Raw genomic sequence first — 17,760 nt, 5'->3', positions numbered from 1 at the left:
TTGAGACCCTGCTGTTTTTGGAAGCACTATTTAGAGAAAGCAGGCCTAGATGTTGCATAACCTCCAAGGAAGTCACTCTTAAACCCTCCCTCTACCTTGTCTCACATCAGTGTTTTCTCCAGTCCATCCACTCCATTGTCATTGCCCAGTCTGGAAGGACATCTTCTGCCATCTGAACCGTGACCATAACCTGCTAAAGGGCCACAGACTCCCCCCTCCCCACCTCCTCATCTTCCTTAATCCCAGATCTAATCGAGTCAAGCATTTTCTTAACAGCTACCAACAATTTTCTAAACACAGATTACTTATTATGAGTCCCAAGGCTTTATATCGTACAGCCCTTCACATGCCCTCCAGTCACATGGAACTATACCCTTTCCTACTCTCTGCATGGAATGCCCTTCCTCCACCTACCTTCGTGGCTTGCACCCACAGACCTCATCTCTGCTCCCTAACATGCTGTGGCTCCAATTTCAGCAACAGCTACTCTTTATGATCTCACACTGGCTCATTGATGCCCCAAACTCTACTACTTAAAATGTTACTTGCCAAAACCGGTTTGACTCAGTGGATAGAGTGTCAGCCTGTGGACTGAAAGGTCCCAGGTTCGATTCCGGTCAAGGGCACGTACCTTGGTTGAGGGCACATCCCCAATAGGAGGTGTGCAGGAGGCAGCTGATTGATGTTTCTCTCTCATCGATGTTTCTAACTCTCTATCCCTCTCCCTTCCTCTCTGTAAAATACCAATAAAATATATTTTTAAAAAAATGTTACTTACCCAAGTAACACACATTCATTAGAGAAATATTAGGAAATACAGGTAAGCATAAAAGGGAGACTGGAATTCCCTCCTAAGCTACCACCCAAATAGTAAGCGCATCTTATAAAATAGCTATGCTATACATAGTATTTTGTACAAATATATGTCCATGTCGATAAATGCCCTAAGAATCATTTATTGAGCATTTACTATATATGGGGCATGTTGCTATATGCTGTATATATGTGACATTCATTCTCACAGCAAGACTGTCAGGGAGGTATTGCCTTTAGCCCCGTTTTCCAGAACGTGTTCTCTATCGCCATTCCTCTCTCTAATGTATAAATGTGCTCCTCCTCGACCACTCTTAATGTCTTGTTGAACATTCTCAACAAGTTCATGCACAGGCTGCATCTCCCAATCTAGAGGTGAGAAAACCAAGGCTCAGTACGGTGATTCCATGTGTCCAAGTCCACACCCTGAGTCAGTGATGTGCCAAAGATTTGGACTCTTTCTATCTGACCTGAAAGCGTGGTTGAAAGCTGGGACGCTCGAGTTTGGGTGCCAGCTCTGCTGCTGGCGAGCTCTGCGTCCTTGGCCGGATTACCAGATGTTCCTGTGCCAGTCTCCTCATCTATAAAATGAGGGTGACAATAGCAACTCCTCAAAGAGATATTGTGGTGATTTAATGAGTCTATACGACCGGTGCTCCGAACAATGCCTGGGAGGTCACCAACATTATATAAATGTTAACTATTATTACTTTTTATTATTATCACACTCTGTTGCATTCGATGAAATGTTGCCCGTGACCCCAGGTATGTTCTCCAACTGGAAATGTCTTGTAGGAAAGAGATCATTACCAGGTTCGAGGCACTACCTTGCAAAGGAGCTTGCTCAGTCATTTTTAACAATTCCTTGTCCCCTTATATGGCAACGTGAGACCAGTAATCAGGGGAGAGATTAAAAGTAGGAAAAGGCTCAGAAAGATGTTAAATAACTGAGGCAGATGTCTCTACTCTCTGTATTCCCGTGGGTCAGCAACCAAAAAGAGACACAGGATCGTCAGCCATTGGAGCCGAAAGTTATCTTCATCATAGTCCAGTTTAACTGTCTCTTATTTTTTAGACAAAAACCATTTTCTCTTTAAGATCCAACAGTATCTGAGCTGGTTCTTGTACCCTAGCCCTCTGCAGCCTATGTCATTGTAGCTCTCGATTTGGTGCTCTAATCTGTAAGAGCAGCGGATTCAGGAAGTGCATAGGGAGAGCGGCTGATTGACAGCATAGCCTGCTGCTCACTCTGTGTGAACTGTGTTTATCATCCTTTCCCTCACGATTCCCCTCTTCCTCACTGTTACCATTTATTTTACCAAGTGCTTGCATGCCTTAACATGCTTTATGTCATCTACCCTTTACTGTCACACTGTGAAGTCGGAATTATTCTCTCCATTTTCCCAACGAGCACCTTGTGGCTCAGGGGTGAAAGGATTTGCTTCAAGTTATACAATAAATGATAGCAGTAGGTCTTTAACCCATATCATCAGACACTGGACATAACGTTCTTTCATTGAACTGCCCTCCTGCCATCCAACCCTCTGAGGCATCAGTCCAGCTCTTAGCAGCTTGGTGGCCTCCCAAAATCAAGGTTGATTATTGCTGCTGGGTTTATATTGTCTTAGGTCAGGTCCATTGTTGCAAATCTTCCACCATTCTGTCACTCAGGCCATGCCCTGCATCCTGGTCTTCTGTGCATCTAAATGAGAAAGGCATCTATCTTACACCTTTCAGGGGATGTTATAAATGGCGCCACTGCAGGGCAGCTTCTTAAATCTCCTTAAGACCTAAATTTTCCTTTCTCTCCTTTATCTGCCAACACCATGAATATCTTCCCTTCTTCCAGTGCTTTCTAGCTACCAGCTTCATAGTCTCTTAAAATAGTAATTTAACTTCACAGTGCCTTGGCAGCAAACCTTAGCTTTGTGTGTTTATTTGTGCCTTTAAGCTGTGGAGGTTCAAGTGCTGCTGAGGCGAGGACCAGTTGTTCTAACTCTGGGCCAGAGCTAAGATCTTATTTTTCTTGGGAATGGAATCACCAAAGCCACCTCTGGTAAGAGTAGCAATTTTAAAAGCAGCTTATGAAGTAGCAAGGTGGAGGTGGCGTGGATTGTGACAGCCAGATGTTGCAAGAAAAAGGAAAAAGATACATATATAGTATATACATATATATGAATGTATGTATGATGTTTCTCTAAATACACATGCACACATATATGCACCGGTATGTATAAAGAAAGGAATATTGAATGGAGTTAAGAATAGGTAGGAAGGAGAAGAAAAACAGATATAGGGAAAAGGTTCATGGCAGAGTTCTTCTTCCCTATTAGTGGAACTTGAGTGCAGATATGATCATAAGATCATCTACTATAAGAATGTGATCTGGCGGTGGAATTTCTAGCTAAAAATACAAATAAACTATTAAAAACCTCAAAATACTCCATTTTACTAATAATAAAAAACGAAAATAGCAATGTGGTGCCATATAGCATTAACAGGTTGTGTGTTGTGTTGTTGTTGTTTTTTCATTTTGGGTTTTTTGTTTGCTTCTTTTTTGTTTAATGTCAGGTTTCAGTCTTGGCAAGAAGGCAAAGGAAAAAGATACTCTTGTGTGGCATTGGTGGAAACCTGTATCAAACACAGACTTTTATGAAATGTGATTTTCATTCTTTCATTGAAAAACAAACAAACATTGTTTATTGAACATTTATTTTGTGCCAGACACTGTTCTAGGAGCTGGAAATACAGCAGATCAACACTGACTTGTCCCTGCCTCCTTGGCGCTGACAGTCTAGTGAGGAAGACGATAAATAGGTGAACACACGGCAGTCAGATGAGCATAACAGAGATGCAGGTGGGCAGGAGAGGCCCTCTCTGAGGGGCTAACACTGGGGCACAAAGAACGGACGACATGCTGGGCGCATTCGCTTTGCCACTCCTGAGAAGGGTTTTATAATTGTGGCATTTCGGCCATCTCTAAATATTGTGGAAGAAGATCCTTCCAGAACCTCCTCACATTCCATCCTATGCTCTGCCTACATCTGTAATCCTCACTGCCAGGAATGCGGGAGGACAGGGCAGGTGAAACTGTGGCTGATCAGGTAATGGTTTCAGAATCGTGGGTAAGGCTTCCTGGCGTTTGAATGAGGCTGTCCTGTTGATGCGCATTCAGAATAAAATTCTTATGACCCCGCTCAGCCCTCCCTTTGCCTTGCCGTCTCTGGCGATGGCATTTGGTGAGAACCACTTTATCTCAAAGGGTCGTCTCTCCAAAACCTGTCCCAGCAGAAAAACCGTATTACCACCTCCTGCTGGGTATTTTTCAATCCTTCCCTACATTTCTAAACATGCCAAAACACCGGTTTTACTGTTTGAATGGACCTTGTGCAGATGTTTTTAAGTGCCAGCCAAGGCTCCTTGTCGGTCCTCCCACTTTGATGAGGCTATAAACTCCGAGCCCATCAAATTCCACGAGAAACGTAGCTTATCTACGAACACGTAAACTGAAACGGGCTTAAAGCACATGTGTGCCACAGTTCTCTGGGGGCTCTTTCCAGTGTATCTTGGGGTTTCAGGGTCTCTAGGAATTCCACAGCCCACCAGAATTCCATCTACGTTTGTGGACCACATATTCTTCGAATGGAGACTACGAATTGACGGCTTGGAGGTGTGGGTCCTTTGAAATGCAATCATATCCCAGATGCCGGCTCCTGGTCCACCCGCAGCAGCTTGTGATCAGTGATTCGGCTGCTCCGCATCACCCCAAGACCCCTGATTTCTCCCAGAGGTTCCCACTGGTTCATCGGCAGGACCTCTGAACGGCAAGATAAATTATATCTCAGGAAAGGCTAACCCTCACAAAAGGTTCTAGCTGTTCAGATGGGTCATTTACTTGGACCCCTGCTGCTTCAACCTTAGCAGTTTACACAAAAGTGATGCTTTGTTAATTGCCTTATGAATCTACCTCCACATCCTTAGGGGAGACAATCTCTTAGCTGTTCCCAAGATGGTCCCAGCATCGTTGCATGCAGCTTTTCCCCCAGGGAGAAAAATCTCTGCCAACAGAGAACGGGATTTGTTCAGAATGATATATTCTGAGTCCTCACCAGGCTCTCTCTATTCCTGTGTGTGTCCTCCGCTGCAGAGCAGACAGGCCGGGTAATTTACCACTCGTAACTTTCACACACTCGGTCTATTTAGTCTATTCTCCTTAAGTCCACCTGCAATTTCTAAAAGATAGTTCCTTTGAGAGACAAAGATCCCCTTCACCCTCATATTAAAAAAAAGGAAATTAATCTCACTTTTCCTCAGCCTCATTATCTTCTTAATTGTCTTCTTTGCCCCCTCAGTAGCAAGGACTGTCTATGGATTTCTAGGCAGCCTTTGTAGGCTACTGTGTTCCAGAAGGACAGTGGTGTTCAAGCTACCACTCAATCACTCTGATGGTCAGAGTTACCATAGCAGCACATCCATCCCGCTCGGCCACCTTGTCCTGAGCCAGAGTATGTGCCCTGAGCTATGACTTCTTTCAGATTGGCTCCTTTCAGAGTAGACATCTAACTCTTACGATGAAGCATGGCCATTGTGAGTGTCTCTCTCTGCTTTTACAAGCATGTCGTCATGCAACATTTCCAAAGAGCTTAGCAAACCCCTTTCCTGAGATAGGCCATAGTTTGGTCCTTCTCAATTTTGCAAAAGGCAAGCCCAAGAAGGGGGCAGTTATGTTCAGAAGATGGTACAGATAAAGAGTGGTAGAAGCCAGGACTAGAATCAGGAGCCCTGAGTCCCTGTTCTCTTATTACTTGACATTTAGAATGAATATGGATATAAAATGGAAAGATACAGTCTCTGATCTCTAAGACCTTATAGTCTTGGCCTCCCTCCTCCTCCTCCTCCTCCTCCTCCTCCTCCTCCTCCTCCTCCTCCTCCTCCTCCTCCTCCTCCTCCCTCTCCCTCCCCTTCCCCCTCCTCCCTCCTCCCCCTCCCCTTCCCCCTCCCCCACCTCCTCCTCTTCACCATCACCACCTCTGTAACTCCGTCTAATCTTCCACTTCCCCAAACTCTCGGAGAACTTCAGAAATAACAATTACCAGTCGACTGTGAATGATAATTATTTACAAATCTGCAAATCTCCTCTATTAGATTGCCAGCACCTAGCAGGATTCATCACTATACCCCCAAGTCACTGTGTTCAAGGCCTTTCCCAGACAAGATATGCAATAAATATCTGCTGATCCAAACAGCTTTCATCCTTTTTCACCAGATTTCATTTCAATTACCTTCTCACCAGGTATTCATTCCCTTCCTCATTTCCTATCCATCTCCTCTCTCCCAGCTTCTCCCTCCCCCCTCCCCCTTAGAGTTAGGTATTTCCAAAGCATGTAGCAGCATTCAGAGCAGGACTAGAGATGAAGATTAGAAAAGTTCATTGAAATGACTGATGAAATATGGACACGGTGAAAAGCCATTGAGAGTATGATGATGACCTTCTATCACCCTCCAAACCCTGCTCAGCTAAGTCCTCAGACTATCTGCTTCCCAAATGGGGAGAATCCAAGGGGGAGATGTCTTAACTTTTCATCCCCTCATCCTGTATAAGGCCTCATCTTGTGATCTGGCCCCTACCTACCTTTCTTATTTTTATCTCATGACACAAAAGCTCAATCACACTACCCCTCAGATTTCCTAAACTTGACCCCGTTTAGTGACTTCATCTCTGTTCTCGTCTCCACCTCTCATATCCTTTCCCCACATAATCACACGGCTGGTTCCTTCTATTTAGATCTCAGATCCAACATCACCCCCTCAGAGAAGTTTTTTCCTGGCTACCCTATCAAATGTTATACCATCTACATTCCTTTCTAGCCTATTGCCCCAAATTATTATTTGCAGGGCATTTACTATTATATGAAATTATTTTATCTATTTTTGACTCAATTATTGTCCATCTCGCCCACTAGACTAGGAACTCCATGAGAACAGGACCATGTCCATGAGATATCTCTAATGTCTGGATCTGTGTTGTTCACTAACAGCAGTCATGAGCCACACAGAACTATTTAAATTATAATAAAATTAAGTCAATAAGATTAAAAATGCAGTTCATCGGTAATATAGCCACATTTCAGTGCTCAGTAATCATATGTGGTTAATGGCTATCATATTGGGCAGCCCTGAGAACATATCTATTAACACAGAAAGTTCTATTTCACAGTATTAATCTAGAGCAAAGATTGAAAAATAGTGGGCACCCTATAAATATTTGTTGAATAAATGAATGAATCAATGACCCTTTGTAATCTTCTCTCAGTTTCAGGTCACCCTCCCCCCTTTTGTGGCTTCTAACTCTTACAAGTGAGATTAACTGGATAATGTCCATAAGACAACTTCCAGCTTGGTGAGGGACCCAAACGAATGTTGCAGGAGACGAGGCTATGAAATGGAATCTAAAAGAGAATGCCGGTGGTGATAAGATCATGCTTCCATAGCATCTGAAGAGTGGGTTATTGGGAGAGAATTATATTTGTGCTGTATGACTTCACAGATTTAGAAGGTAGGCTTAGGGTCAAGGTTCCAATAAAGCTCTTTCTATATAACACAGGCTGGTTTGTGTGGTAATGGGTTTGCTGTTGCTAAAAGTACTAAAAATGAGACTAATTGTCCATGTGTTATGGGTATTAGAAAAAGGATTACTGCTTCTTGAATGAGGAGGAAGGTTTGGTTACTGAGAAACCAGAAAAGACAGATTCTTTGATCTGATGACTCCCTGACTCCCCTATAATATCAATTTCAAAGAGTATTGTAATAATAAGCCCCTCGCTATTTCTAGCATCTGTTGAACAACCCGATCCTGTTTGCCATTCACAGTGGTTACCATTAAGTCAGTGGTACGCTGGAAAGAGTAGAGATGCTGAAGCAAGAATTAGGCTCCAATCCTATCTCTGTTGGTTATGTGACCTTGGGCCAGGGACTAGCCAGCATGAGTTCACTGTCCTCTTGTGAAAAGGGAGTTGTATCTGCCGCACTGGGTGAGAAGAAAGATTATAATGAGAACAAAACTAAAGACCCTAGAACACAGTAGGGTAATGCTCACTTCAAGCAGGACAGAATTTTACCTTCTGTATCATCATTGCCATCCCTATGTTGTGGGCATAGTGACACAATTTTAAAGCCATGATTGCATTGCTTTGAGTGAATATGAAGCAGAGAGAAAGAGAGATTATAGCTTCTGTTGAGACTGGAAAATAGCAATAGCAAATATTTATAAAGCAACTATTATGTGTCAGTTCTTAGGGATTAAAAAAAAATGCTCCTTAGAAGAACATATGGAAGAGGCCAAGCTAGACATATACCCACAGAGCTATAAAGCAAAGCAAACAGAGAAACAGTTAAAATGGAGTTTCAGAGACAATTCTGTGAAAGAACCAGGGAGAAAGAGATTAATCCCAAAATAAGATTTTGGGAAGACCTCTTGGAAAGGTCATTTGAGCTGGATGTTGAAATATGGGTAGGATTATTAAAAGTAGATGCTGACGTTGGGAAATGGAGGAAAGAAGATAAAGGTATTCCTAGTAGAAAGATTAGAGTGGAAAACAATGAGGGGATTATTTGGGGAATTACTTTTGAAGGCTTGTCCTTTTCCCATGACCCCTACCTTGTCCTTAACCATGACCCCTATCTTGTCCTTAACCATGATTACCAGGGTTTTACTGGTCAATTAGTTAATCTTTGGAATTTAGCAAGTGTGATGCAGGGAGAGAAGGGCAGGATATGTCTAACCTTAGTGGCCTGTTCAGGGGATACGTGCTGATGATTTTGTCTAAGGGATTGGGAGGGGACAAACTAGAGTATGCAAATTACAAAATATATCTTCACACACCTGGAGGCCCCTTGGGCAAAGAAAGACCTTTCCATACAAATAGAGGACTTTGTGGTCAAAAGCACAAACTCTTGCAAGCCCAAGATGTTTTATCTGGACTGAACAGGGGAGAGTGTTTTTAAGGTCCCCACCTGTAGTGCTTCAAATAAATTCATTGCAGCCTCAGCTGGACCATCTAAACTCAACAGGGGCCCAGTAGCTGATTTGGAATCTCTGAGCTGCTTCTCCTTGGTTGAAATGGAGTCACAGCTCCCCCTTCTGGGAACCAAAGTGCCATCCAGCCCCGGAAAAACCTGTATGGAAAAGGCATTATTGCAGATGGTCCTGAAACCCTCACATTTTTTCCCTCAGTGCTTGCCTGCACCCCCTGAAACACTCATCTCAGAGTCTGGGTACATACTTCTGTGAGGGCCTGATTCTGACTTCTCAGAAGCCTATATTTCACAGGCCTTTATACTTCTCCTGTGTGACCATGAGTCCCAGTCTTCCTGATGGGTGATGTCTTTACAGAGGGGAACATGATTTGGTGTGGAGGTTGCAATTCCCTCTGGGGGAATACAGCAAGTAGGAAAGGTTTCTGGATCTGTGTGTGCACGCTTGTATGATTGCATCTGTGCCCACACAGGCTCCTGTGTCTGGGAGATGTATAATATGCATAAGGGCAAAATTCTCAATAATATAAAGGCATGAATTTGCCTGAAGTATTTGCATCAGTGGATGCATATACACCTGGCTCTATGGAAAGCAACCATGCCTTAATAAAGAGCTCAGATACAGTTCGGATGCTCTACAATCATATCCAGTATTGGACCCCTGCCTGCATGCAATTCTCTGAAGGCATTGGAGAAAGAATGTGTGTGTGTGTGTGTGTGTGTGTGTGTGTGTGTGTGTGTGTGTGTGTACGTCTAGTGAGGAGAATGATTGAGGCATTAGACCCTTTCTCTCCAGGATGACGTTTCCAGAAGGAACAGCTTTGAAATGCATCTCCGAAAAGAGAAGTTTGATGAGGGAAGATGGCAATTGTATTGGGTGTGAGCACAGTGGCAGGATAGGGGTGAGGAGCCAGATATAGTCCCTGGGCAGCGTGGCATTGATCTGGGTGGCAGGCAGCACAGGTTCTAGCCCTGGGCATACCACCAACTCCCTAGAGAATGTTAGAGAATTCTCCTTCCCTCTCTGGGCCACAGAGTCCTGCCTGTCTGTTCTTTAATAGTCCTTCCAGGTTTGCTTGTCTATGGATTGAAAGAGAGAAAATGTGAGCAGCTCCTTACATGGGATCTCCTCCTCTGCCTCACACTCCCACCCAAAATGAACGTGGGAGCTCTGGTCTGATGCAAGTTTCTGGAACAGATTCCTTGTAGCCCTATGAAGGCTTCAGTTTCAGGTATCAGCCTCTGGCCAGAGAATGGTGTGTCTGCAAGTGCTTGCAGGTAGCACCGGCACCCACCCGTCAGGGCAGGTTCCTGCCAACACATGTTTGCTTTTATTTCTCCCCAGAAGATACATATATATAAATAATTCTTAAGACAAGTATATTTCTACTTTTATTTTCCCAAAAGGTCTTTTCAGCAGCCCCTTTCTAGCCAGAGAAGAGGCTATGTCCCAGCCTCTCAGCCCTTATCCTCCCCTAGCCTTGCTTCTGAGAGCTGAACGGCGGCGAACGGCTGCCTCTTACCTTGGAAAAGTAACAGCTGCCGAATCTGGAAGCCATGAACAGCAGTAAAACTCAGCATTTTTGCTGAGTAGGGCAAGCCTTTAAGAGGCAGCCAGGAATCCAATCAATGGCTGGCCTCAACGTCCCAGGCCAGCAAGACCTAGCCAGGGTGGCCCAGGGACTTAGCTAGAGAGCCTCCTGGGAGGTGGAGGAAAGAGGAAAGAGGGACTTGGCCTGAACTGTCTTCCTTACTGAGAGTCTTTCCACCACCCCTGTGCCCTTGGCAGTATTCTGGAGCCTAGCAAGAGATGTGAGGTGCAAACAGACAGCAGGGCAGCAATTTAAGTCAATTACCACCATATCCTGCCACGAGTTCCCACCCACAACCTGTTCCCAAATTGTAGGTCTCCCTCAGTGTACACACACACACACACACACACACACACACACACACACACACACACACTGCCTCTCTGCCTCTCTGCCTCCTCCCAGTGTCCTCCTAACTCCAGGGGAACCATGAGGAGGAACAGTTTAGGAATAAGAGATTCTTTTGGGCTCCCCAAGCCTGCCTGACGTGGGGAAGGGAAGAATGAATCTGTTGTGGGGAAGCACCCCATCCACCTCCTTTCATATTATCCAGTGCTCACCCCAAATGAAATTTGCAGGAATTTGAGATCCTGTGGAACTATGATGGATGAACAAGTTCCTGATGGCTCTTTCTCCTTTTCCTTTAGGGGTTCCATGCAAACTTGCCCAGATCCTCCCCCAAAGCACCAGAAGCCTAAGGTGCTGTTATGCTGTTATAATTACAAATGAAGTGGGCAGACTCTATCCCAGACTTGTCAAACCCCAGATAAGGAGCCCACTGCTGACTTCTCCCTTTCTCTGTCACCCACTATCCACTATCTGGTGACTCCAAATTCCCATCAGAATGCTGGAGTCTGCCTAGTGTGGAATTTAAAGTGACAGCATCTCCTTGCCTCAAGGTTTGGCCATTTCTTTCATATGAAATGGTGAGTCCAAGCGTTAGCAGGTCTCCATCCTTTGAAGAATTTTCCTTCATGGGTACCAAATATTGGGCTAAATAAGGCACCATCCTTATCCCATAATCCTTCCCACACCCCAAGCCCAGAGCCCCCGGAGGAAGTCCACAGCGGGTTGCCCTACGTGATCCCATAGTAAGGATCCCATTTTCGTGTAAGCTGGAGATCTAATTAAAAAGACACATACAAACACATACGTACAAACATGCACACACACACACATCGTGCCTTAAGTAGGTTATAGGACCTCTCTTCACCCCTCCCGTGTACACACACACACACACACACACACCAAACACACACGCATCAAACGCACGACGCTGCACACGCAAACACACACTAGCACCACATCAAGTTCCTACCACGGTACACACGTCGGGAGCGCGCTGGGAGCACACATGCCACTTCCTAAAACCCGCATTTAACCCTATCCACCCCAGAATACAGAGCCGCCCCCCCCCCACCCCCCTTCCCAGGAACCGAAGAGGACTCGGAGGCAGACGGGCGAGGGGAGAGCGGAAAGGTGCCGAGAGGAACGGGGGCGGGGCGGGCGGGGGCACCCCTCCTGAGGCCCGGCCGTCTCCAAGGGCAGATGGGCTGCGGGGCGCTGCGCCCGGTCCGCCTTACCTGGAGTCAATGTCCGTCTTTGGCGGAGAGCTGCGGGCGGACGCTTTTTATTCGGTTCGGTGGGAACTTGGGAGAGCCCTGCGTCCAGCTCGCATCCCGGGAACGGCGAGGGGACTGCAGGCGTGAGGGTACCTGGCTCCTAGCAGCCTGGCTCATACTCAGCCGTCAAGTCCCCTTGGCTGGTCCCGAGGACAGGCATGAATCCCGGCTCCGGAAGGCGGTCACTATTCCCTCTGCCCCTCGGCTCTCTCGCTCTTGCTCTGGCTCTCTCGCTCGCTCGCTCTCCCTCTCTCTCTCTTGCGTTCGTTCGCCTGCGCTTCCCTCCTCCCCCTGCGCCAGATCAGTTCGCAGCCGTGGGGACCCGGAGCGAGGCAGCGAGCGAATGGAGAGGGAAGTCCAAGTGCGCCGCGGTCTCTGGGCGGGGAGCAAGGAGGCCGGGCTACGCGGGGGGGAGGGGCTTACCCGGAGACGGGCGAAAATGAATGGGGGAGCGGGCGGGGGTGGGGGAGTAGGGAGGATCCCAGAGCCTGGTTTATTCTGAGTAGTGTTTTGTACATCTTTAGGCGATGGAGGAGATGAGGAGGAGAGAGAGGAGGAAGAGGGAGAGGAGGAGGAGAGGAGAGAGGCCTCTTTGGAGGGAGGAGCGGCCTGGGTGGGCTGAGGCTGGGCCATGGGGGACTCTCTTAGGTCTGAGGATATGGGGTGGCATGTCCCCGTGTGTGAGCAGCGAAAGGGACTGTGAAACCCGCATCGTGATGTTCTTAAAGCGCGTCTGTAAGAGGTGCAAGTCGCGACTCTCTGCGTGTTTCTGGGTATGCGGGTGCTTGTGTCTGTGTGTATCTGAGTGTGATTTTGTCTGGGGAGGTGCCCGTGTGGGTCCGTTTATATCTATGCACCTCTCTACGAGTATTTAAGCCTGTTTGTTTCTCTGATTATGTAGGCAGGAGCCCACGGAACCTCCCAGAATTAAGCAAGCGCTTCTCTAGATGGGCAGGATGTAGGCGTGAGAAGCTGAGGGGACGCAAAGTTCTCTGGATCAAACCAGAGGCAGGGAAAGGGCGAAGGTACTGCGGGGGCGAAGGCATTCACAGAGAGGCAGCCAAAGAGAAGGAATTGAGCCTGAGATGCAGGCTGCAGTGGCCGACACGGGGCCTCTGCCCGAGGCAGAAAAGGAGGCCAGCAGACACTGGGAATTCTCACACGGTGCATATTCAGTATGTTCGCTTCCTTCGCTTCCTTTTTAAACATCGACTAAATCAGCAAGGACGATTCCTAGCCCCTGGAAGCTTAGGCAGTGGTAGGCAGTGCCAGTGAAGCTACCAGATGGAGGAGCAGGGAGCAATAAGGGAAAAGTGATGAGAAATTTAAAGGAACCCAGATTCAAAGTGCAGGCTCTAGACCAGGTGGAATCCTGCAGCTATGTGATCTTGGCCACACTTCTTAAGCCTCAATTCCTCACCTGTATAATAAGAGAGTATAACTACCTATCTAACATGGTTGGTGTAAAGATTTAAATGAGTTAATATATCTAAAAGTACTTAGAATACTGCTGACACCTAGCAAGTACTCAAAGCATGTTAACTGTAATTATGATTGCTAGTATTATTAATGCCATTATTATGCAAAGGAGGCTAGGAGAGGTGTGATAACTAAGGAGACCCAGAAGGATCAAGGGGCTAAGTGAATTAAAGGAAGCGGAGTCTTGAAACAAAACAGAATACACATTTTTTTGAGTGAAAAATGAGGAGGAGACAGAGAACTAACCAGAATGAGCCTAGGTCTCAGCAATACAGGCTTCGGGGGCGGGGGGAGGAGGGAGAAGAGGGAAGTGCTACAGTTCAAAGCTCCTCTCTGCTTCTGCTTCATTCTCAACCGAATGAGGGGTAATCAGCACCACGGACAGCTCCCCAGCCACTGACCGTGGCAGTGATTGATTTCTCTCTCTGCCAGGTGAAAACTTCTTTTTCCTTTTGGACCATTTTGTTTTGTTTTGTTTTGTTTTGTTTTGTTTTGTTTTGTTTTGTCTTGTCTTGTTTTTTCCTTCCCTGGGCAGTGGTTCCTGAGACATTTCTGACTTTGATTCCAACCACAAAGAGATACCACTCACCACCACACACTGCTTCCTGGTTAATGTCTCCTGTTCTTCCCTCCTTCCTTTTTTCATTCTCCCAGGCCTTATCTCTCGGTCTTTCTCTACCCTATCCCTTCCTTTATTCTTTCCTTCTTTTCTCTGTGTTTCTCCATCATCTCTCCTTGAGTGAGAGTAGGCAGCAGTAGCCCTGCTGGGAATGTAGTTTTGAAATCAGTCTGAAACAACCTAGTTAGGTAGCTTCCGAGGAGGCCCGGGTTTACAGACTGATTCCTCTTAGCTCTTCTCTCTTAATCAACCTCCCAAGGTGGGCTGTGGTCCAGATGCCTTAGAAAGAGAGGACTTAACACAGTGGAACATTTCCCTTTCTTCCTCTCCTCCACCTCACACAGCCAATATTTCCCTCAGGAAACACAGAACCCTTCCCAGTTCCAACTCTTGTGAGAATAAAAGAGGGAATGAGAGGATTTTTGAACTTTTACCATGCACCTGGAATTTCATTTGAAGCTTTCCTATTTTATATTTGATAATTCTCAAAATGCTGTGAGGTATGAGGTAGGTAATACTATCCCATTTTTACATCATAGGAAAGGAGAGTTTGGAAAACTTGAGTAGCGTGCCAAGGGATAATTCCACACCCAAGTCGAAGTCCAAAATCTTTACTGCAGCTTCTGGAAATAATGGAGAAGCATTGGGGTAATTGGAAAAGCTTAGAATTTTAATGGGCCACCACACGCAACCATAAATATGAACTTAAATGGCTGAGACCATTGCATCCTTTATGCCAATGGAGTGTTCAACAGTTCTTGTCCCTGCAGGAGGAGGTGAAGGCTTTGCATGGACAGATGTAAGACTTAACCAAACCCTATGGTTTCTGGGTTTTGAATAAAACTCCAACCTTTCCAGGTCTTACTTCATTTGTATTTGGCTCTGTTTAGCTTCCCTGTTTTTGTGAAGAAAGGCTAAGAGAGCCATTTTTAAAAGTCTCCAAAGACTCCTTGGTCATCAGGAAAGTTCTCAGTGTAAAGCATTCCTAATGACTTATGGAGAAAGCAATTGGAACCATATGGGTAACATTTCTGCAGAAATACACACGGGTAGGAAAAGGTTTAGAGGCCAAAAATATATTTCTTTTTTTTCTCCTTTGCCAAAGAAAGAACATTTAAGGCAGCTTGAGATATGTGAGAAATGTCTTGTTCTTTCTTTGGGGTGGGTGTTGGTGAGCAGCTGTTTGCTATTTCCACTGAATTTACCAAGGGCTTGCATGTGGAGAAGGTGCCAAAGGACTGGGGTAGACTTAAGAAAGAACTTCCTGTCTTTAGATCTTGGGTGATATAAAATGGGACCTTTTGCCAAGGACATTTTAATGAGACAATGTGATGGCTCATTTTTAGTTTTCCCATTATGATGATTTGATAAACATGGTATATTTGTAGTCATAGACCCCTCTGAGAACCTCACAATTTCAATAGACCCTTTCTCTTCTGAAAAATATACTTACAAAAATGCCTACAAAATTTTGCATGGCATTTCATTTGCCAATCTCATTCATGGATATGTTTACCTGGACCCAGCTTCAAGATCTCTAGAGTAGGTGATTTTTCTGCTCTCCAGCCTGACCTTAAATTTTATAGGTTGCTTCATTATATTTGAGCTTGAGAATTTGGGAAGTGGGAGCCAATAGGGAAATAAAAAAGCAGGTAAACAGCCCTTTTCTAGAAATAGACAAGAAATATAGGTAAATGTTCAGTGACAAAAATGGAGGTTTTATTTCCCCCTCTGTAAATAAAGATAAGATTGAGCCCTATTTGTGCAGGACTCTGAGCCACCTGCCACTGCCTCAAAAGCTTAAGTTTACTACTCCTGTCAAATCTCAAAGGAGTTAAAATACCTTAATCTGGGGTTCTTTGGGTTCAGAACAGACTGAACAACTTAAGCCCACATGTGTTAAGTGCCTACTGAAGATTCAGAAATAAATATCCTCCCTGATATCTGTCTTCTAGGAGCCCAAGTCCATTGTTGAGCCATACTTATCTCTAAACAATCACAATGTGCCACAGTATGTAGCTGGCATGGCAGGGTCTACAGGAAATGCTGCAGGAGCTAAGAGGAGAAGAAGTTTGCCTTTATATGAGATGCAATGTTTTGCACCTAGCAAGAGTTATTTTTACTTTGTTTTAAAGGCAGCTGAATTAATAAGAACTAATATTTACTGAGTGATTACTATGTATGAGCAACATTCAAGCCTTTCATATCTTTCTCGTCTAGGTTTTTATTAGCATGTCCTAATTGAATAAAAATGAGATGCCATTTACTCTTCTCTTCTCTTCTCTCTCTCTCTCTGTCTCTCTCTCTCTCTCTCTCTCTCTCTCTCTCTCTCTCTCTCTCTCTTCTCTTGCTTTCTCTCTCTCTCTCGCTCCCCCCTATCCACCTCTTCCTTTTCACTGTCACCCTTCCCCAAACCTGCTGGGGGCAATATGCTTAAAACACAACTCTTATCCAACATTCTATTTATCCAAAACCTGGAGGATTTTGCATTGCGTACCAAAGTACCAAAATCAGAACCTTTCTGCCCAGAATTATATGCCCTCCATCATCTGGCTGGTGTTCTTTACTGTATTATTTACACCTAGTTATCATCTCTGTATATTCACTGTTAACAAAAATCAACTCCTCATTGCTTCCAGTTCCAACTGTCCCTCTTCCTGTGCACTAATTAAACCCAGTCCTTCTACTTTCATGTCTTTTTCTCCCCAGTAACCCTTCAGTTCTGCATGATAACAGGTGCCCTTTTATCAGCTTCCTCACACCTGAAGGTCTCCGTCATAACATGTATCATCACTGTAATTACACAGCGATGGGTGATATTATTTAACATACATTTCCTGAGCCAGAACTAGAACTCAAGGGCTTAAAAGTTATATCCACAATGAGACCCTGGCACATAAAAAAATACAGTGAAAAGGTATTAACTGTGCCCTGTGTGCCCAGGAAGTACTTTGTGTACTTCCCAAATATTATTTCATATCCCTCAAAGAGTCCTGTGATATCAGTACTATTATTACGATTATAAGCCCCATTTTCAGATGAGAAAAACTGAGACACTGGGAGGCTAAATGCATTTGCCAATATCATATATCTGATCCAACATTCAAACCTAGGCCACCCCGCTACAAACGCCATGCCATAGCCACTGTGCTGCCCTTTGCATGGCAGGAGCCCAGGATATATTTATTGCACAAACAGGAATTCTTCGGAAGCCCTTCAATCTTTGAGAATATTGATACCCTTCACTTTCTGCCTTTTCTGATGCCTAGTTGCATATGTGAACCTTGATCTTGGTATTCCTGGCTACTGGCTGTGTTCTTTCAGCAAGCACACTGGTATTCTGGAGCCATGCCCTCACCTACGAATAGCTTGAGGAGGAATTGCATGCCTCCTGATCTCACAGCAGGCTCCCTCGGCCAGGAGAACGGATGCCTTGGACGTGAGCACATGCAGGCTTCTTTCACTATGATACGCCTAGCTTTCTCTCTCAACTCCCTCTCTCTTCCATGTTGCCAAAGTTCCCATTTCCTGAAGCCCGCGCTTGCCAGGGCCATTGCCCTGGTGGCCTATGATTTCTAAAAAATGGGTTTTCTTTCTTTAT

At 45.2% G+C, this 17,760-nt stretch overlaps 1 protein-coding gene across 1 annotated transcript in view; it reads right to left on the bottom strand.

The window, feature by feature from the left end:
• The window catches only part of BRINP1 (BMP/retinoic acid inducible neural specific 1), a 155,765-nt gene extending 143,339 nt beyond the window's left edge, over nucleotides 1–12,426 (bottom strand). Inside the window, exon 1 of the mRNA XM_080668676.1 lies at nucleotides 12,023–12,426. The gene's annotated coding sequence lies outside the window, so the exon portion shown is untranslated. The remainder of the gene's footprint in view (nucleotides 1–12,022) is intronic.
• Between the last annotated feature and the right edge of the window lie 5,334 nt (nucleotides 12,427–17,760).

Source organism: Plecotus auritus, assembly GCF_963455305.1.
Source record: "Plecotus auritus genome assembly, chromosome: 5".
Lineage (NCBI taxonomy): Eukaryota > Metazoa > Chordata > Mammalia > Chiroptera > Vespertilionidae > Plecotus > Plecotus auritus.
Note: the sequence above shows the minus strand (reverse complement) of the source record. Positions and strands in the feature narration are given on the sequence as shown.